Raw genomic sequence first — 22,349 nt, forward strand, 5'->3', positions numbered from 1 at the left:
TGCTTGTTTTTTTCATTCTTATATCTGTTTCTTCAATTTTTCTTTGAAGAAATGCCCATTGTCCACACTTGGTTCAGGGTGGTACAGTTTCTGTCATCAGTTCCAGGTTTTGACATAAGGCCTAAGATAATAAATCATTTCAATTTACTCAAATTTCCACGTCAGCCCCAATAATTGCTTCAGGAATTAGGCATGTGAGTCCGTTTAGGCCAATAGGGATCAGGCTGGGATGTTTTATGGATATAGTTGGAAAATCATGTTCTTTTCTGTTGAACTTGAACCAAGTGGACAAAATTCTAGAATTCTGTGGAGCTACCACAAAAAGAAAGCCTACCTTATTGAAAGTGAAGCCAACATAGATCATAATAGAGTTGAGCTCCTAGATCTTTTATGCATCTGACACTACCCACGGACTTTATAATTACACAATCCAATTCATTCTTTTCTTTTCCCCTCTTAGTCAGTTAAAATTAGGTTTTTAGTTACTTTTAACCAAAACAGCTCCAGTGATCTTTTAGGTTATATGATCTTTTGGCCAATAAATAAATTTTCAGCTCTATATGGAGGAAAAAATAAATTATAAAAATATGTTTACAAAAACCTAAAGAGGTATAAAGATAATCACACTTCTTCACATGTACCCATTCTTTCACACACAAATTTATAAGATCCAATTGCTTTATAGATGAATTACTTCTACTCTTTATGTAATGGATTATCCCTATGAATTAACTTGGCCTGGAGCAGTGCCATTCCATATGGTAGCCACTAGCTACATGTGGATAGGGCACTTGCAATGTGTCTAGTCTGAATTGAGATGAACTGCAAGCATATAGAACATACTGGATTTTGCAGACATGAAAAAAAAGAATGTAATATATTTTTAATACTTTTGTATTGATTACAGATTGAAATGTTAATATTTGGACAGGTTGAGTAAATAAAATATATTATTTAATTTTATGTCTCTTTTTACCTTTTAAAATATGACTAATGAAAAAAATTTACATTATACATGTGGCTCACATTTGTGGTGTGCATTGTATTTATACCAGACAGCATTCGTCTAGAATATATAAATGAAATGTTAAAACTTTATTAATTATATGTTTCTTTATGTGAATGTTCTGTGATCTGATGCGATTGTGCAAATATGTATCACCTTAATATATAAAACTTTGAAAGTGTTTAAAATAAACAAGCAGACATGCATTGCCTTTGTGAATATAGGGCACTGTCTTGTGTGTATTGTGCCTAGCAGTAGTTTGAAAATATTGACAAAAATGGACTTAACATTATGGAAACAAACTCTTTCCTTCCTTCCTTCCTTCCCTCCCTCCCTCCCTCCCTCCCTTCTTTCTTTCTTTCTTTCTTTCTTTCTTTCTTTCTTTCTTTCTTTCTTTCTTTCTTTCTTTCTTTTTTTTCTTTCTTTCTCTCTCTCTTTCTTTCTTTCTTTCTATTATGCATGTATGTATTCATTTCTCTTAACCTCTTCTTGGATACCAAGGAAACACATTTACTGACACATATAAATAGAAATGGCTCCAGGCACAATTTGATTCAAATTTCAGGCGACATTACTAGATCAATATGTTGGTTCTCCATTGGCCCTGTTGTCAGGCCCTGACCAGTTGCCCTACTGGCTTCAGGCTAAGAGCGTGACAAAAGTCCAGAACATAAGTCCAGTTCTCATGTTCTGAAGATTAACCCAGTTCCTATCTTGTAGATCTCACTCAAATTCTAGAAGTCATTCTCTGACCTTGGCTTAAATTGTGACATTTCCATCCTTTGTTGAAGAAAGTTAGAAGATTGATTTTCTGTTGAAATATCAAACTTATGATTATGACCTTATTGCAGAGACTGCTAGTTGTTGCCCAATAACTACTTTCAGTTTCTTTCTTAGTAATAGGATCCTGATTTTTGTTGGACATAATAAATAAACACCACAATTTTTAGAGTCCCTTATGGCTAGGTGAGTACAGGTGACTCAGTGGTAGCCGATAGAATGTTGTGATTTCTGATAAGTATTCTTAAAAGAAATGCACATTCTTCTTCATCCTTGTTTCCTTTTTTTAGGCTAAAATGCATATGTTGAAATGTATATGTGATGGTTGAGTTCAAGTAGGCTCTTTTAACATGATGTATGGGGAGGATCACAAGACAATGTTAGCAAAGAAATCTGAAAAACCCTGATGATTATAAAACTTTCATATTAGATTTAGACTGGTTTGGATTACATAAGAAATATAAATTTCTATCTTGCTTAAGGTACTGTTATTTTGAGTTTTCTATTATACTACTCATAATTGAACCAAATCTTTGTTAAGATAATTCCAAACTATTGATGTTGTATAAGATCCATGTCATGAATATTGGACAGCTATTAACATTAAGAACCAAAATAAATCAAATTTTACTAATACTTAAAAAAATTTGGTTTTATTCTATCCTGTATTTTATTGCATATTTCTTTAGATATCCTATTTTTCTCTATATTAATGTTTTGATTATAATGTTTAGTTGAATATTTTCTTAAATTTTAACATTTAATTGTTTATTAAGATTACTTAGTATTATAATTATTCAGGTTTTTAGAAAGTCGCTTATCATGGTGTAATTTGAGAGGTGCCGGATTGATTATCAAACTTCATATACATTTTTGGCTGTCATGGCGAGTGTGCTGAAGACCACTGGCCTTGCGGTATGCAAGAGTCCACATGAGAAGCCAAGAATATTGTATACAAATATTCTTGATGTTCTTGAGCGAATCCCTAAAAATGCAGCATATAGAAAGTATACAGAACAGATTACTAATGAGAAGCTGGCTATGATCTAAGTGGAATCAGATGTTCAAAAATTGGAAGACCAACTTGAAGGTGGCTGAATGGGAGAGATGATTCTCCTGGGTAAAAATGAACTAAGTCTGGCAAGACAAATGATGCAGTGGAAAACATGGAAGCCATTAGTGGAAGAGCCTCTGGCCCATCAGTGGAAATGGCCAATATAATTATTGAATGACTTTGGTGGGTTGATGGGAAATTGATGTAATTTAAATATTCTGTTATATTAAGAGTATGTCCATATTATTGACATTTTACAATCAAGAAAAGTGATATAGAAAATGTTTAGGAGACTGTTAAAATTAGTGATTATGGCAATATGGTCTTGTGAATCCATTTTTGATTTGTAAATATTCACACAAATTATTTCAAAGATGATATTTCTTTGAACAGAGGGGTCATGGGAAGATTTTAAAATTAATTTAAATAATTCTGAAAGATCTTCAATGTAGAGGCCATAATCAAAAAGTAAAGTTTTTTGGTAGTATGTTCAATACATCATTTAATTTTAAAAATTACCTTGAAGAAGAAAAGGTCCTTAATTGTTATTGTCCAAAAAATTATAGATCACTATTTGAATATTTTCAAATGTGATAAAATAGCACAAGTGGCTGGTGATAAAATTGAAAATTGTGGTTAACTGCCTTGGCTTTGATCTTACATATGTAAAGTAAAATTTAAATATATAATTATATACTGATTATAAAATTAATAATAAGTATCTTTTTTTAGTCATTATTAGAATTATACCATTTACTTGGTTTTTATATAGTCTTAATTTTATTATATTTTGTTGTTACTATATTTGAAAACTATCAAATTAGAATACATTGTACAATTGAAGAAATTGATTTGGTGCTTAAAAAAAGATTTCCCATTGCATAGATGTAGTTGGAAAAACTTTTCGTTTTGTTGCATTTATGGAAATCACTTTTCTAGCCTGTGGCCTTTAATTTTCTAAATCAACCTAATTACATAAGGATAGAGGCAGAATTTTTGTAGTAGAGACGTTAAGAGTTTCTGAAGTTTATCTGGCATATGAATAGGCTTATGTTTAAAACATCATAGTCATATGACTATAAAGTGGAATATGGCAACACAATAATAGTGGGGGACTTTAATACTTTAATACTCCACTGACAGCACTAGACAGGTCATCAAGACAGCAAGTCAACAAAGAAACAATGAACTTAAACTATATCCTACAACAAATGGACTTAACAAATATTTACGGAACATTCTATCCAACAACTGCAGAATATACATTTTATTAATCAGCACATGGAACATTCGCCAAGATAGACCATATGATAGGCCAAAAAACAAGTTTCAACAAATTTAAGAAAATCTTAATTATAAGTAAGCACTCTCTCAGACTACAATGGAATAAAATTGGAAATCAATTCCAAAGGGACCCTAAAAACCATCCAAATACATGGAAATTAAATAATCTACTCCTGAATAATCACTGGGTCAACAATAAAATCAAGATGGAAATTTAAAAATTCTTTGAACTGAATGATAATAGTGACACAACCTATCAAAATATCTGGGATACAGCAAAGGTGGTGCTAAGAGAAAAAGTCATAGCATTAAATGCCTATATCAAAAAGTCTGAAAGAGCACAAATAGACAATCTAAGGTCACACTCTAAGCAGCTAGAGAAACAAAGACCAGTTAAACCAAAACCCCAAAGAAGGAAAGAAATATCCAAGGTCAGAGCAGAACTATTATAAATAAAATCAAAACAAAAAATATAAAAAATAAATGAATCAAAAAGCTGGTTCTTTGAAAAGAGAAATACAATTGATAGACCATTGGTGAGATTAACCAAGAAAATAAGAGAGAAGATCTAAATAAACTTAATTAGAAACAAAATGGGAGAAATTACAACAGATAGCACAGAAATACAAAAGATTATTCAAGGCTACTATGAACACCTTTATGTACATAAACTAAAAAGCCTAGAGGAGATGGATAAACTCCTAGAAATAAATAACCCTCCTAGATTAAACAAGGAAGGTATAGAATCTCTGAAAAGACCAAACAAGCAGTGAGATTGGAATGGTAATAAAAAATTTGCCAACAAAAAAAAAGCCCAGGACCAGATGGATTCACACCTGAATTCTGTCAGACATTCAAAGAATTGGTACCAATCCTATCGACATTATTCCACAAAATAGAGAAAGAAGACATCCTCCCTAAATCATTCTATGAAGCCAGTATCACCCTAATACCAAAACCAAGGAAGGGCCTAACAAAAAAAAAAAAAAAACAGACCAATATCCCTGATGAAAATAGACGCAAAAATCCTCAACAAAATACTAGGAAACTGAATCCAACAGCACATCAAAAAGATAAGCCACCATTATCAAGCAGGTTTCATACCAGTGATGCACGGATGGTTTAACATATGTAATCAGTAAATGTGATACACCACATAAACAGAATTACAAATGAAAATCACATGATCATGTCAATAGATGCAGAAAAAGCATTTCACAAAATCCAGCATCACTTTATGATTAAAACCCTCAGCAAAATTGGCATAGAAGGAACATACCTTAAGGTAATAAAAGCCGTCTATGACAAACCCACAGCCAATATTGAACTGAATGGGGAAAAGTTGGAAGCATTCCCCTTGAGAGCTAGAACAAGACCAACATGCCCAGTTTCACCACTTCTATTCAACATAGTACTGGAAATCCTGGCCAGAGCAATCAGACAAGAGAAAGAAATAAAGTGCATCCAAATTGGTAAAGAGGAAGTCAAACTGTTGCTGTTGGCTGATAATACGACCGTATACCTAGAAAACCCTAAAGACTCATCCAAAAAGTTCCTAGAACTGATAAATGAATTCAACAGTTTCAGGATAGAAAATTAATGTACACAAATCAGTAGCTCTGCTGTACATCAGCAGCGATCAAGCTGAGAATCATATCAAGAACTCAACCCCTTTTACAATAGCTACAAAAAATAAAATAAAATACTTAGGAATATACTTAACCCAGGATGTGAAAGATCTCTACAAGGAAAACTGCAAAACACTGCTGAAAGAATTAATAGAAAACACAAGCAAATGGAAACACATCCCATGCTTGTGGATGGGTAGAATCAATATTGTAAAAATGACCACATTGCCAATAGAAATCTACAAATTCAACGCAATTCCCATCAAACTACCACCATCATTCTTCACAGAAATAGAAAACACAAACCTAAAATTCACCTGGAGCCCAAAAAACGCCTACATAGCCAAAGCAAGACTAAGAAAAAAGAATAAATCTGGAGGCATCATATTACTCAACTTCAAACTATGCTATAAGGCCTTAGTCACCAAAACAGCGTGGTTCTGTTATAACAGTAGGCACATAGACCAATGGCACAGATAGAGAACCTAGAAATAAAGCCAAATATTTATAGCCAACTGATTTTGACAAAGCAAACAAAAACAAAAAGTGGGGAAAGGACTCTCCATTCAACAAATGCTGCTGGGATAATTGGCAAGCCACATGTAGAAAAATGAAACTGGATCCACATCTCTTACCTAATACAAAAATCGACTCAAGTTGAATCAAAGACTTAAATCTAAGACCTGAAACCATAAAGATTCTAGAAGATAACATTGGAAAAACCCTTCTAGACATTGGCTTTGGCAAATACTTCATGATCAGGAAACCAAAAGCAAACACAACAAAAACAAAGATAAGTAGGTGAGACTTAATTAAACTAAAATGCTTTTGCACAACAAAAGAAATAATCATCAGAGTTAACATACAACCCACAGAATGGGAAAAAGTCTTCAAAATCTATACATCTGACAAAGGACTAATGTCCAGAATCTACCAAGTACTCAAACAAATCAGCAAGAAAAAAGCAATCCCATCAAAAAGTGGGTTAAGGACATGAAAAGACAATTCTCAAAAGAAAGTATACAAATGGCCAGAAGCATATGGAAAACTGCTCAACATCACTCAACATTATTAGGGAAATGCAATTCAAAACCACGATGTGATATCACCTTACTCCTGCAAGAAAGGCCATAATAAAAAAAATAATAAATTTTGCCTTGGATGTGGTGAAGGGGAATACTTTTACACTATTGATGGGAATGTAAACTAGTACAACCACTATGGAAACCAGTGTGGAGATTCTTTAAAAAACCAAAAGTGGAACTACCATTTAATCTAGCATCCCTCTACTAGGTATCTACCCAGAGGAAAAGTAGTCATTATATAAAAAATATATATATTTGTACATGCATATATAGCAGCCCAATTTGCAATTGTAAAAATATGGGACCAGCGCAAATGACCATTGATTAATGAGTGAATAAAGAAAATTGGTATATAGATATCATGGAATACTATTCAGCCATAAAAAGGAATGAAATAGTGGCATTCTCAGGAACGTGGATGGAATTGGAGACTATTATACTATGTGGTGTAACTAGGGAATGGAAAACCAAACATTGTGTATTCTCACTCATAAGTGCGAGCTAAGCTATGAGGATTCAAAGGCATAAGAATGAAACAATGAACTTTGGGGGTTCAGGAGAAAGAGTGGGAGGGGAATGACGGATAAGAGACTACACATTGGGTACAGGGTACACTGCTTGAGTAACGGGTGCCCCAAAATCACAGATATCACTGCTAAGGGACTTATTTATGTAACTAACACCACCTGCACCCTAAAAACCTATTGAAATATAAAATCAATTAAAAAACACAAAACTTTGTAAACATTTTTGGTTTAGTATTTATTACTACCATCTTGGCAATTATTAAATCAATGCCAAGGTTCCTCCCTGGACACGAGGTTTCACTGGTTCTATAAAGATTTAGCCATATCTAATCTTTTATACCTTAGTACTTTTGATAATATCATGGTTATCTATAAAAATATGAGTCAAATAAAGCTCTGAGTGAATGCGTACTTGTAAATAAAATTTTAAAATGCAGAAATTTAATTAAATTTGAAGGAGAAAACAGATCCAAGTATACATGTAATCAGACCAAAGTGAAATAACTTTTGTCTTCCACTTAAAAAGAATTAAGGAAGAAGGCAGGATTAAGAGTTGTCTCAGTAAGCCAGTGTTAAATAAGCTTAGAGAAATTCATTTTTTAAGAAAGAAAGGATAAAGAAATCCTGGAGAATTGAAGGGAAGAAAAGAGATAAATTAACCCAACAACATGGAGAAGGAGTTCACAAAGTGTACAGCAAAGACAATGTTGAGAGTGAATAAGATATATCTCTGTAAAGGGAACATGAAAATTAAGAGGAAAAGGAATCATTTTGAATTAGATAATCAAGTTGGGAGGAAGCTGCAGCAGTCCATACAGAACCTGTAAGAATGGAAGTAAACAGTAGATTGGAAAGAGATTAGGAACTATTTAACAGAAAATTTAATAGGAATCTAGATCTGTATTTATAGCTAGTGAAGGGTTAAAAATCTCATCAACATGGTTTATTGAGGAAGAATGAGTTACTGGGATGAGGAACTTTAGAAGAAAAAAATAGCAGAAGAGAAAGGAGCAGTTTTGTCTTTATTAAGTTGGTAATGAGATAGTTGCAAATACCCTCAGTTACATCAACAAGGGAAATTCAGAGGTGGATAAACATTCTGGGGTGAACACATCACTTGAGAGCAATAGGGTTTCATGAAATTTAAATGTTTTAACACTCTAGTCAAATACTATGACTCTTCTGATTCTTGAAGAGAGTAGAAAACATACATTATGATGAAATGATTTCAAATCACTGAGTATTTGCACAATTAATTTTAAGCATAACAAATAATATTGAATAAAGATATTCCTTTTAAACATTTTTTCTCCAGGAAATGGGTTTTAATTTTAATTTGTATTACATTGTGGAAAAATAGTTGTACTACTGTAAAAATGATGAAAGGAAAATGTTTCAAACTATACATTTGTGGGAAGGGATGATTTAATATGAAAAGGATAATAGTGCATTGGGCTGAGCCACATTGATAGCAGTATTCACACCAACCCATGGCAATGATGGAAGCGTGCATTTTGTCAGTGTGTGAGGCACAACAATGATCAGCCTCTGCCAAGTAGCTTATGGTTTCTAACCCTAAAAATGAATTCTAGAACTGTCATCGATGGAAAGTTGAATGGTTGCTTACAAAAATATTCATTTGTTACACATATGAATTCTGTTAGGTTCCCTCGAATGTGGAGGTATTAGAGATATGTTTTTTTTTTCCAGGTGGTAGAGTTTTATTTCAGTTCTGGCATAGTCCAGGTGTTTCTCTTGCATGCCTGTGAACACGCATAAGGGGTCAATGAATCCAGACATATATTAGAGAGCAAATATTTTTTGAATTATTGCTTTGAATTTTTGTCAAATGTTTTGTATTAGGAATAATATAAAATATGATTTTTAATACATATATATTTTTATCCCCATGTGAATACTTCATGGAAAACTTAATTAGGTTTATATTAGAATATATACACACATATATATGTGTGTGTAGTGTGCATGTATAAAATTAGTGCTGTTCAGTAGCTGACGATCTTTTGGAACCTCTTTAAGATAGTCAAGGAAATAAAAAATAAAAAGGGCATGGCTTATTTTTCTAAGTAATTCAGATTTATGAAAGCCCAAGCTCTTATTGCAGTTATGCCACCCACTTCTAGAAATTAAGTTTATTCTTTTTCTCACTTGCTTTGAGGAGTAGAAGCTAGAAAAGTATTCAAGTATGCAAGTATTGATCATAGATAGGTTGGGAAAGAACATGAAATAATGGATTTATTGAATAATTCTGCACTATTTTATTAAAAGCTAAGAAGCACTTCTATAGTGCTATACAGAATTTAAAGAAGCTTTTTTACACAGTATCACATTTGAATTCTCATAAGAATCAGTTATAATCTTTCCAAATTTGTGCCTCTGTTAAAGTAGTATATACAGTTATTTATGGTATGCATATTGACTGGCCTCTTTTTTTTTTTTTTAATTGTAGTTTAAGTTCTGGGCTACATGTGCAGAATGTGCAGGCTTGTTACATAGGTATACATGTGCCATGATGGTTTGCTGCGCCCATCAACCCGTCATCTACATTAGATATTTCTCCCAGTGCTATCCCTCTCCCCCAGACCCCCTCAAGGACCTAGGACTAGAAATACCATTTGACCCAGCCATCCCATTACTGGGCATATACCCAAAGGATTGGCCTCATTCTTGGCTTCCTTTTATGTATTGATTTATAAATTCTTTATTCTTTTTCCCTCTAAATTGTATTATCTTCTCTAATTGTGTGTTCTTAAAAGTTTGCTAAATATTTTCATTATTAAATTAAGGAAAATATTTAATTGAAGTGTTTAGTTTTATTCCAATTAAATATAGGAAATAAAAGTGATAATGCAATTTTACATTAAAAAATCACCTAGATTTAAAATGGTTGTCTACTTTTGCCTATTTGCTAATGTAACTAAGGTCTAATGTTAGACAACTAGTTTTTTCACCACAGTTTCTTCACACTTCTTTGTTCTATGAGGTTATCTTTGTTATCCTACGCACAAATTAATGCATTCTTCAAAACCAGTTTAGAGGCCGGGAGCGGTGGCTCACGCCTGTAATCCCAGCACTTTGGGAGGCCAAGCCAAGGTGGTTGGATCACCTGAGTTCAGCCTGCCCAACATGGCAAAACTCTGTCTCTACTAAAAATACAAAAACTAGCCAGGCATGGTGGCACAAGCTTGTAATCCCAGCTACTTGTGAGGCTGAGGCAGGAGAATCGTTTGAACCTGGGAGGCAGAGGTTGCAGTGAGCCGAGATCACACCATTGCACTCCAGCCTGGCAACAAGAACGAAACTCCGTCTCAAAAAACAAAAAAACAACAACAAAAAAACCCAAAAACAACAAAAAACCAATTTAGAGACTGAAAGTGTCTGTAGAAAATGTTTAATAATAATGTTGCTGGGCTTTTAGAAGCCAAAGCCTTATGGAATCTTGCCATTACAGAGCTCCAAGTTCATAGCCATGTAGGAAAAACCAATACAAAAAAAAAAAAAGACAACTACCATCACAAAAAAAAATTTTCTCCAGCCCACTCTTGGTTCACTTTTCCTGCCTAGGGGTTCCAGGTGTCCATACTCCCTTTTGGGCCGCTCATGCTTTCTTCTCGTCTATCTATTCCTTCCTAATGCCAGCTCCAAAAAAAAAAAAAAAAAAAAAAGTCTCTGCTGCTATTCATACATCTTTTGTTAAACTTTAAGCAAACTTGTGGAATGAAGACTCCTTTTCAAAATTTTTCTGCTTAAATAATTCCAACTACCAGTTAGCTCTTACATTTTTAGGCAAAAGCCCTTTTTTGCTATTTCTGAAATTATTTTTCTATTTTTTGAATGTCTGACAGCCTTGAATTCATCAACCTTCAGATTTGTAAAGCCTGAGTCCCCTACATTAAAGAAGGTCACATCATCAGTAACCCAAAAGATTGAGCCAATGATTTCCAGAGTAAAGGAGAGCCACGGTCATTGTTAATCTTCAGTAGTGGTCGCTGTTCCTTACAATCCCCATTTAGGAGTCCAAAGTAATAATAGTAGTGGTAGCCAACATTCTTGAGTGCAATCTGTCAGACACTAATTTATAACTTTTTCTCAATTATTACAAAGCTTTATGATTTAGTACTCTAATGACCCTCTTTTACAGAGGAGATGGCTGATTTTCAATAATTTTCTTTAGAGAAATTTGGCACTTCTGTTTATAGTAATAGTTTCTATATTTAAATACATATTATATATACATATAGGTTGCTAGAGAGACTTATTAGTACTTTTTTTTTAACTAAATGATTTGGGTCTATTCTTAGAATTTAGTTTCATCACCTGTAGCAGAGTATCTTTGAGGAAAAGAAATACATACCTTTCTTGCTGTTTCTATAGTTTAGTTGAAAACATCGCTTCTTTTGAAACCTCCTAAAGAAAGTGACAAACCAAATATTTTGAATCTTTAAACGATTTCACTGTGTTCAAATATTTATGGGCTGGTAGAAGAAGTTCTGAGAGAGCAAGAAACAAGAACTCAAGCGACGACTGGAAATTTTAGTTTCTGGGGGGTTTGAAGGTTCTGAAAGGCAGTAGCTGGGTTCACTGTCATTTACAAAAGCCCAGGAGAGCACAGACAAGATTTAAAGGGCCTTGGAGTTGAAAGAGAAAACAATCAAAGGGAAGGAGGAAAGTGGATGCTAAAAAAGGTTCACCTAAGTTTAGGGTGAGTTAGAGGAACCAGGACATGACCAGGGTGTAGGTTGTCAAGGAAAACAGAACAGAAATCCTGAAAACTTTTATCCAATTAGGAATTTACAAAGCACTTTATAATTATAATTCTTCATTAATGTGCTTTGAAGAAGTATCATTTGGCTTAAAAAAGGAATAACTGTTGATTAGATGAAGAGCAGAAGTAAGAAAATTAAGATCGGTTCTGGATTTCTGAAGTATTTTACCTATTTTTGACAAGTTCAATTATTTTTTAATGAGTTTTACCAAAATAACTGTGGGGAGGAGTCATAAAAAGAAGGAGAAGAAATTCTTTTATACCTCAAAGTTCTAATAGTAAGTTTAAAATAATAACATATTTACTTTAAGCATATTATACGAGTTAAAGAAGAAGTTTCTGAAGTATTGTACGAAAGCAGCAGTTCGGGAACTTGTTAGAAATGCAAACATTTGGGTCGCTCTAGAGTTCTTGAATCAGAAACTCTGGGGTGGGGCCAGGCCTTTTAACATATTTTCACAAGCTCTCCGGGTGATTTTGATGTATGCTGAAGCTTGAGAACCACTGAGTTAAGGTAACACTAGGTACTGTAGCAGACATATGCCCAGTCCCAGTAGTGTAAGACAATGAGTGTTAAAATTTCTGCTTATGTAAGAGCTCAAGAATGGCATTGCTCCTTGAAAGGGTGTCCTCCCAGGATGCGGTCTCCCATTTTATGTCTGTCACATTTACCATGTGACTCCACATATCTTGGGAGCCATTTCCACTGCAGTCACCTTGAATGGAAACAATAATGTCGCTTCAACTAACATTTCTTTGGGTCACATTTAACTGCAAGTGAGGCTAGAAAATGCAGCCTAGCTTTGCGCCTAAAAGCCTGAGGAAGCCAATGTGATCAGCTAGCTCACTTTGCCAAGCATATGCTTATATATACACGTATCTTTTTTTTTCACTCTAGTGTCTTTATTGAACTACATATTTTTTTTCTATTCTCATAGCTCATTTATTTGCAACATATGTTCATAGCCTGTTTACAATTTCAACATTCGACTTTGTCTTGGATACTATATCTCCTTAACAATTTTTACAGTTAAAGATTAAAAACAGCCTGGTTTTTGAATTTTGTCAGTTTCAATTTTAACATAAATTCTTATGTCCATTCGTGCTATACAGTAGCCCCATGTGTCTAAATTAACTTAGTGAAAATGTTTATTTCCTCTAGAATAAATATATTTTTATTTTTATCATCTTTTATATGCCAAGAACATAAAACTGTAGCCTTGATACCCTCATATAAACTGGAATAGCAACAAACATATTTTAATAAATATTGGTAACTTATTGCAAAGGATAGAAATAAACATTATCTTTAGACAACCTACCCATTGCATTAGTAATTCTCCTGTCCTGACTCTTCAAAGAGCATTATTTTCTTTTCCTTCATCTTTGGATTTCTGCCAGAAGATAAAGAGCACGAGTTATTCAACTTGGTCTTTGGAGAGATACAACCAAACTGGCAGATAATTTAATAACACTGTTTGACCTCTTTGTCATATTGATTTATTTATTTACTTATTGGAGAGGAATGTACACACTGGAATGTTCTATTTAATGAGGTTATGAAATCATCCTAGGAATGAGTATACGTGTATGTGTACATTTCTCCGAAGTAGACATTCAGCTAAACTAGATACCACATTGAAGATTTGTAAAGTACTATGATTTTGTGATTTTATTCTAAAACCTTTTACTTTGCCCACTTGAAAGTCTATAACAATAGTTTGTCTACCTTAAAATCTGAAAATATCACTCATTATGAAGCAAAACTAATGCCTCAGATCTCTGGAATTCTTTTGGTAACTCTGTCCTGCAATTCTAATGGGCATTTGTCTTTTTTGAGAACACGCACATTTTAAAACTTGTCCCTGGATTGGATGTTTATACTCAACTGTAAATATCAATTAAAATTGATAAAACCTTATTCCTAGTTTTGTAGAGTTAAAAAATGCATGCCAAAATATTGTAGGAAGTTTTAGAAATGGGATATTTTTGTTTATTTCAAACGTTAATTCAACACAAAATACTTTTTTATGGGGAGTTCAGTAATTGTTGTATTACTCAGAAAAATAAGGCATTTCTTTGAGTGTTGTAATACTAAAGCATCTATGAATATCTATTGAATAATTGTAAAAGATTATTGTCCTAACATTGGCCCTAACTGGTTTGTGTTAGACATAGTTTTGCTGCTCAGGGACAAACACATACAATGAAAATTAACAGAATGTATAATATATATTTACCATATTTAGGGTAGATTTGCCACTATTTGAGGAAATAATCTTTGACCAAATAGCACACTATGTGTGTGATATCTACTATCATTTTGTAGGTTTTCACTTTTAGGACTATCTCTCCAGATATGGTTTATTACTTCCTGAATATTCTCCTTCCAATTTAAGTAAGCTGCCACTAGTTGAGCAGTGAATATAACGTTAGAATTTTGAGTTATTAAGATGATGTTTCTTGCATATTTGGTCAATTGTAATGGAGAATTCAAACCGGGTCTGTATATAAAGACAATTCTTACATTATGCTTTCCCCTTTATTTTTCTCAATGTAGATATTTATTGTGTAAAGCAAATCATAGCTTACCTTTGTATTCTGTACTTCAAGTAAGGCATATATTTTGTTTGTATTTTCCTCAGTAGTTGCTCACTTCCTTAAGTCTCCAGAGCATGACCTAATTAGTCTCCTCTCCAAAGGAAGTTTGGAACTCCAAAGGAAGTTTGTCTAATTTGTGAATGTCACTTTAGCTTTTCCCACTCTCACTTTGACTCACAACAGATGCTATAAACTTCTCCAGTCTTTCTGTTTTCCTGCTTCTCAGTAAGTATAACTGTTTATCAGTGAGCAATTCCTGCTCATCAGTAAGCATAAGATAGCAGACAAAAATCCTTGTGTTTCACATATCTTGTGTTATTTTCACAATGTTCTAGTGAAATAATGCTTCTCCCTTTTTGTACCATTTCGCAGATGAGTATCTTGAAGGACAGAGATATCAAGTAACAGGTCCAGGGAAAGTATAAATAATGAGGACGGAGATCAAAACTCCTAATTCTCAAGGCAGGTTTCTATTTTAGTTAGAACTTGTGGCTTCTTCATCAGGTTACATCTCACCTTTTCCTACCCATTATTTTTAAATTATTTAGAACGGTTGTGAATTTCAATTCTAAAGAAAAAAACACTGTAAATTTTTATAAGTTTTTGAATAGAAGAATTTCAGATAAAGGAGAAAATGAGAATAATAATCTAGACTTTGAAAGATAGAAGATTCTCAAAAAAGGAAATTGGCGCCATTTGTGAAGTATGATGCCCAGAAGAGGATTAGAGACAGATTTTAAGCTCTGTATATAGTGGAAAGTATTGACAGTAATTAGCCAACATTTCTTCAATATTGTTTAGAATAGCAGTATTGGACATTTGAAGCAAAATCTTTAAGTGCTCCTCAAAGCTTATGGTATTGTGGAATACTCAAATTTCAGTTGCAAGCTTTTTTCCCCTAACTTGTTTTTAACTTGTCAAGAAATCAGCCACAGGCAATAGATGTATTTTTGGAAAATTAAAGATTCACTCTAACTTTGTTTATGAATTTCAAGTCCTACCAACACATATTTGAAACTTTCATATTACTTTACACTTTATTGAACGGGCACCAGTTAATTTTAAAAGAGAGAAATGAAAAACTGCTTTCCCAGTAGATTCTGCAAAACATCAAGTTTGGAGTAGATATGCAAAATTAAATATAGGATTTTAGTAGTTTAAAATATCTTTTGGTACAAAAGAGGGAATAAATGTGCTCATTGAAAATATATTTAAGTTGCCATTTGACTGAATTTATTTATAAGAAATTGAGCTTTTTATGTTCAACACAAATTTGGAACTCCTAAACATCATGAGAGAGGAGTAAGTGGGGATGCTGATTACAAAATGAACTCAAAAAGTAATGTGATGATCTGATTATATCATCATAAAGTTACGCATGAAACTGAAAAGCGTATACCTCTTACTGAGGCCAGTACAGATATCTTTGCATTTTGATTGTGTTATGTTAGTTATTTTGAAAGAAAAATGACTATATATATATATATATATATATATATATATATAGTTTCACATATCTACTCCAACAATATTTTATAGGATCTAGTAGGAAAGCATTTTATATATTATATAAATATGAAGTCTTGGTGGTGACCAGGCTTCACTGATACAAATCGTTTGTCTCAATATTTTTGTCTTATGAAAGTAATTAACCAGAAAAAAATATTAATTTCAAAATAGGTAAATATTTCCAACCTCTTGTCCTTGATAGTCACTTTAGAAGCATACATTGTAGCCTCTTTGTGTTCTGAGAGCAATGATTTGTAGTATAATTATCTGACAATTCTTACTTCAAAAGTCCTCTTGGAGATAACTATGTCTAGTTAATTTAGTCTTTCATTAGTGTAACTTTCATTAATTTCTACTTATTTTACTCTCTAGATGCCAAATCTAGAAACAGAAGCCTTTTAAGTTCTGATACTTAAAAGCTTCTGACTGAAAAGTTATTTTATGAGCCAGAAAAAATAAAACTTAGAAAAAGAGTGAAACTCGCTGCACTTTGAAAATTGATGCCTCCTAGTTCTCAGAATGAAGCGAGTAGCAGGTAGTGACTACATTTTTTAGCACATTTATGAAATTACACTTATTTCTAGCACCTAGACATATGAGCTAGAAATTTTGTGAAGTTGTACACACTTGCATCACTATTTGTTTGAGATGTTTTGACTTCCTAAGAGTCAGTTATATGCACATTCAAATATATGTACAAAAACAATGAAAAAGTCATATATAAATAGAAATGTCTCATTTACTTCTCTCCATCTGTAAGGTAACTGATAATTGTTGCCACGGCTGCACTTACGGCAAGACTGGACCAGTGCTTTATAATTATTTCTGAAGAGATAGAATTTCATATTTTAACCTTTTTATTGAATTGTTTCAAGGACTTGCTTACATGATTCAACTTGTCTATCTGCAAAATGGGACAGATGAGATATTTCGTGGCTACTTCACCCAAGACGTTATGCAGTGGGTATTTGAATGATCCACTCATAGGTCAATTATTATTGAGTAATTCATATAAATTCATATACATCACTAGGGTTTATATTAATAATGGAGTCATAGCCCAATGACATGAAAGAATAATTTAGAGACTTAAAAAAAAACCTGCTGTTTCTCCAGAGAGCAGTTTTCTCTCTCTCTGGAGAGAAAATTCTCTCTAGCATTTCAGATTTTATACAAAGTATTTCTTAGAATACATATTAGGGAACATGAGACAGGGGTAGAGAGGTTGGATAGATAGGTGACCACAAACTTATCAGTGACACACAAGAATAAAGGAGTTTAGTCACTTTCACATGTATTTCTACTAGGTTGATGCAAAAGCAATTGTGGTTTTTGCCGTTAAAAGTAATGGCAACCTATTTCACAAATAGTATGTGTATATATGTGTGTGTGTGTATGTGTGTACACTATTTTGTCACTAACTGTACATTTAGTCAGGTAATATTTGCCCTTTTAATAACAGAATAAAAAGAACTCATCAATTTGAAAAGGTATGCAAAAGTGGTACAATGCTTCTAAATGTGTATGGAGCAATGAGTGCTGGAGGAAGGCCAGCTGCCAAGTAGTTGGCTTTTCGATGGTCTCTAATTTTTGCATTACATAATTCAAAGCTACTTGTGGCAAAGTATGAGATTCAGGAGGAGAGGCAAGACAATTTACCGAGTATTTTTTTAAAAATACTTTACAAAGTCAAGTAATTTATCCATCCCTTTACTATCACAATTTTGCGGACATTGCATTATATTAACATCTCTAAATAAATTAACCACTAAAATAAAACAAAATTTCATGACATTTGAATGGGTTTTCTTGTTGCTAAAGCAATAAGCTTCACTGACACAAATCTGAGTGTAACATATGGTCTCAGCCTTAGGCCAGGGTGTTCCATTTGAATTATTCCAGGCTTTTCCTTACAGTGCTGTGCTTCAAACATGAATCCAATTACCAACCGCAGTCAGGCAATTGAAAGGCTGCAGGAGAAATACTCTAATAGATGGGGAGGGGGGTAAAGGACTGTGATTTGTGTGGTAATCAGCAAGAGAAGGTCAATTGTAATAGAATAGACTGGTTTCCAAGACAGAGCTAATGTAGGATGCCTTCCACTCCACGGAGGGATGCTATCAATAGATTTGTTGTTTTCATTACCAAGAATGTCACTTACTGACAAGATGAATAAAGAAAGTGTGAGAAGGCCAGTTGATGGATCAGGTGATTAAAACCTAGGCTGTGGTGAGCAATTAGCAAACTGATGACCTATTTGAGGACTGGAAATGAGAGGTTAAAAGAAAGGAGCTATGCAAATGTATACCTGAAAAGAACAGTTTTGTGTTAAGATTTATGGTCAAACTCTAGGATTTGCAATAGGAAGCTTGAATAAATGTACACCTCTCCAAAATGCAACACTAATTCTTATTCTCTAAATTATTGAACTTCTTCTCTATAGCGAAAATAGAAAAAAAAAGAATGCCTACTGAGCATACCACCCATATTATTTTTTAACAATTTAATTCCTTAAACTGCTATAAAATGAGATCTTGCAAGCCCCAACAACAAAAGGATACATTTCGTTTATCTCTATTTTTCTTTAAAGAGTCAGTCACATAGTCAGAGAATTCTTCCTATGAATTATAATAATAGCAAAAAAATGGCGTGATGAATCTAATAATCCAAAATATTTTTCACCTGAGATATTAAATATATGTTTTAATAATTATAAATTCTAGGCCCAAGGAATAATGAATTCAAAGCTAATCTTATTCAAGTTCCTGTCTCCACTTTTTGGTGTTATCCCACCAGACTATTACACAATAGAGTATTTCCTATTTTAAGTTTGCTTCAAGATTCCACTTCCTCTGCCTCTCAATTCACAAATATGTAGTGATGCACTTTGCTGCAAGTTGTCAGGATAGCAACAGATCACCTTCAACTACCACACATAAATTGGTATAGAAAATCATAGAGAAAATATAAACCCTTATAATTTAAATAATGTTGTAGTTTTAAAATGTTTACTTTATTAAATAAAGCAAGAAAAAATATATTTCTTGTACAGCATACCTTTGTGGTTGTGACTTCACAAGAGTATTCAAATTCTAAAAGAGTAAAAACTTTCAAAACAATAATAACTTCATGGAATGTGGCTCCCTTTCCCCCATTGCTAGCACTCATTCACTGCTATTAATCCATGAAGACTCAGTCATACAGTGGATTACTTTCTGAGAATGACAAAGGAATCTGAGATGCAGCCAGTATTAAAGATCTTTTATTGGGAAGACTGATTGTTATAGGACAAAATGTGCCTGTGCAAGCTTTTTAAAATTCTAGTTAAATATAAAAAAAATTTAACTAATAAAAAAAAGTGTGTTAATAGAGCCATCCGTGGCTTTTTGGCACATCCTAAATGAAGGGAGTCTTTGGTGGTGGCCCTCACAGTGTGGAGCAGCCATCTGCTTACCATATTTGATTGCTGTTCATTCTGTAAAAGCTCTCCTGCTTCCAGCACTTATGAACGATTAGCTGTTGCCCAAGCATCTTGATGCTGCACTTTCACTGGGCAATTAGAAGACGAGAGAGTCCATGAGAGCTCGACAGGCAAAGATATGCTTTGTTAGCAGCTACATTTGAGTCAAGCTTTAAAACACTGCAAACATAAATATGTCCCTAGGAAAAAAGGAAAGATATTTTTCAGAGTGATGTCAGAGAAAGAAAAAAAGTTATTTATGAGCGCAATCTTTTCTACTATATTCTCTACATTTTTCTGGGGCAGGACATTTTGTGGTTAGAAAAAGAAAGTTTTTAATTGCCTTTGTCACATGCTTCTCTCAGCAATTTATTTTCCCAGCAGTTAACAACTGCCTTTTATTGGTTATTTGGTGAGCATAGCGCCTGGCTCCAGTGGAGATTTTAATTTTTAAATATTGGGCTGCTGACGAGGCTTCTTCTGTTGCTGTGCAGGGACACTGTCTGGAGTTCTTTGCCTTCTTCAAGCAATTTTATTTCTTGTTATAAATTTAAGAATATGTTCCAATTACACATTTTTAGGAGATTATTCAGTAGACTTTTACGTTCAAAGGGATTGTTTTTCTTAATAAATGGGTTAAAGAGACAAGGCTTATGTATAACTATACTTTCCTTCCCTTTCTGACCTATTTTTTTTCTTGAAATCACTGGATTTGTCAACTATGGTAAAGTAGAGTTAACAAAAATGTTTGCTGTACAATAAAATTCCACATAGTTTTAATGAAATCCTGTTTTGCTTATTATTTTTTCTTATATAAACAATTCTACATAGGTGTACTCAGCTGGCTAATGCTTCCTACATATCAATCTCAACTCAAATAAATAATGAACAGTGTGCATGATTTTTTCAGAAGTGCCTGCTAATTTACTCTTTGCCAACAGAAAATATAGTAAACAAATCAATGGCTATTTAAATAATAAGAAGTTAAAGACTGAAAGACGTTTTCGTTGTAGGAGTCAAAAGAGAGTTCTCAGATTTCCCTTGGGCCACTAATACACAGTCAATATTTTTGATTCATTTTTTCCCATAAGTGATTAAACTGGAGATAGTGGGCATTTCAGCTGTGATACAAATATGACAAAAAAGATCTCATCGCCCAGAAAAGAGGAGTCCACAAAGGATGATGTGTTGTACTGTGACATCAATAATGGCTGCATCTAGTTATGACAGCAAAAGAAACCAGGCTTTGTGGGTGGAACTCTCAATGAGTCCAGTGACCAATCGATAATGTTGTGCATTTGAAGTCAATTGTGCCAGCTTTATATAATAATCCTTTAGTGTTATCTATCGTAAATAAGGCTTTCATAAGTTACAGTGTAAAGTTGAAAAGCAAAAACCAAGATTGATTAGTGGTTGGACAGAAAATGTCTTGCATGTGGAAGTAATATATGTACAAAAGTGTTTTGGTAAAAATTGTGTAGAAAATTTTAATTTGAACACTTTTCCAAATGCTATTTTGATAACTTCCCCCTAGTTGTGTATGTGCACAATTCAATTTCTCCTCCAAAAATGAAAATTTAGGCTCCTTTACCTAATTTCAAGCTTTGTCACATTTTGTAGTCCTTAAAGCCAAGTGGCTTAATAATTATCATCAACTGAAAGTAATCAAAACCCAGGAGTAAATTCTAATTAATTGGGCAATAACCAAAGAGGGTTTTCTCATCCATTGTCTAGGAAGTAGAGCTCGGGTGGGGAGATCACAAAGCTGCTAAGTTTTATAATGAAGACTCTTCGAGAAAGACAGACTAATCCCTGAGTATTGATTACACACTGTAGGGAAAGGACTAACTGGATTAAAATTCTGAAAGTGAGGGCTTAAATTTGAAAAAGGAAGTTGCCATTATGATGTTTATTCAGGGAAATAAGAAGTCAGAGGCCAAACTTCCCAGGATATGAGTGCAGGTCTTCAAATAACAGCATTTGAGAAACGAGGGAAAAAACAGTTCTAAAGGCCAGCACATATCAGGTGTATCAACACCTTAGAAAATTTCTGAATAATAAAAAAACGCTAATGTGAAAAGTTAGCTTCCCAAATTACTGACCGCCACTAAAAACACTGAAGCAATTCATATGAGCTCAACCTATCTCCTTCATTTTATCTCATAAGCTAAAATGTCTTCTAAATACCCTACACTTTGCTCAGCACTGGGGAAACAAGACTATATGAAATCTGATTCTGAATGCTACCATTTTGAGTCTAGCTATAGTGGCACAAAAGAACTGAAAATATAAGGTTACATTTGATAACTATAGCAGAAAATTCTAGAAAGTAATATATGTTAATTTATAGCAGCCACTTCAGGAAATAAAACTTGCTAATAAATTTTTTTTTTTTTTTTGAAGATTAGAACTTTCAAATACTTGGCTTCCTTTCAAGCCCTTTCATTATGTTTTGTTTGATTGGTTCTATTTTTTCTTTTTAATAGACTGTTTTCTTCTAACGTCATGATTAAAAATTGGTCACATGTGATGTTTATATCTTCTACAGTCATATGTAAATTAGTTAATAATAAAATAGAAAGAAGCTTTCTAGTTTCGATTCTCTGAATGGTAATAGCCCATTTCCACC

At 33.4% G+C, this 22,349-nt stretch overlaps 1 long non-coding RNA gene and 1 pseudogene across 1 annotated transcript in view; one reads left to right on the forward strand and one right to left on the reverse strand.

The window, feature by feature from the left end:
* LOC109026252 (uncharacterized) overlaps positions 1-22,349 on the reverse strand; it is a 56,804-nt gene that overhangs the window by 33,403 nt on the left and 1,052 nt on the right. The window contains exons 2-4 of the long non-coding RNA XR_008678168.2: positions 19,715-19,920; positions 13,473-13,544; positions 11,740-11,792 (exon numbers count right to left, since the gene is read on the reverse strand). This is a non-coding gene — a long non-coding RNA (uncharacterized lncRNA). The remainder of the gene's footprint in view (positions 1-11,739; positions 11,793-13,472; positions 13,545-19,714; positions 19,921-22,349) is intronic.
* On the forward strand, positions 2,669-3,007 carry LOC101145895 (NADH dehydrogenase [ubiquinone] 1 alpha subcomplex subunit 5-like; annotated as a pseudogene).

This window comes from Gorilla gorilla, chromosome 2 (genome assembly GCF_029281585.2).
Source record: "Gorilla gorilla gorilla isolate KB3781 chromosome 2, NHGRI_mGorGor1-v2.1_pri, whole genome shotgun sequence".
Taxonomy (NCBI): Eukaryota; Metazoa; Chordata; class Mammalia; order Primates; family Hominidae; genus Gorilla; species Gorilla gorilla.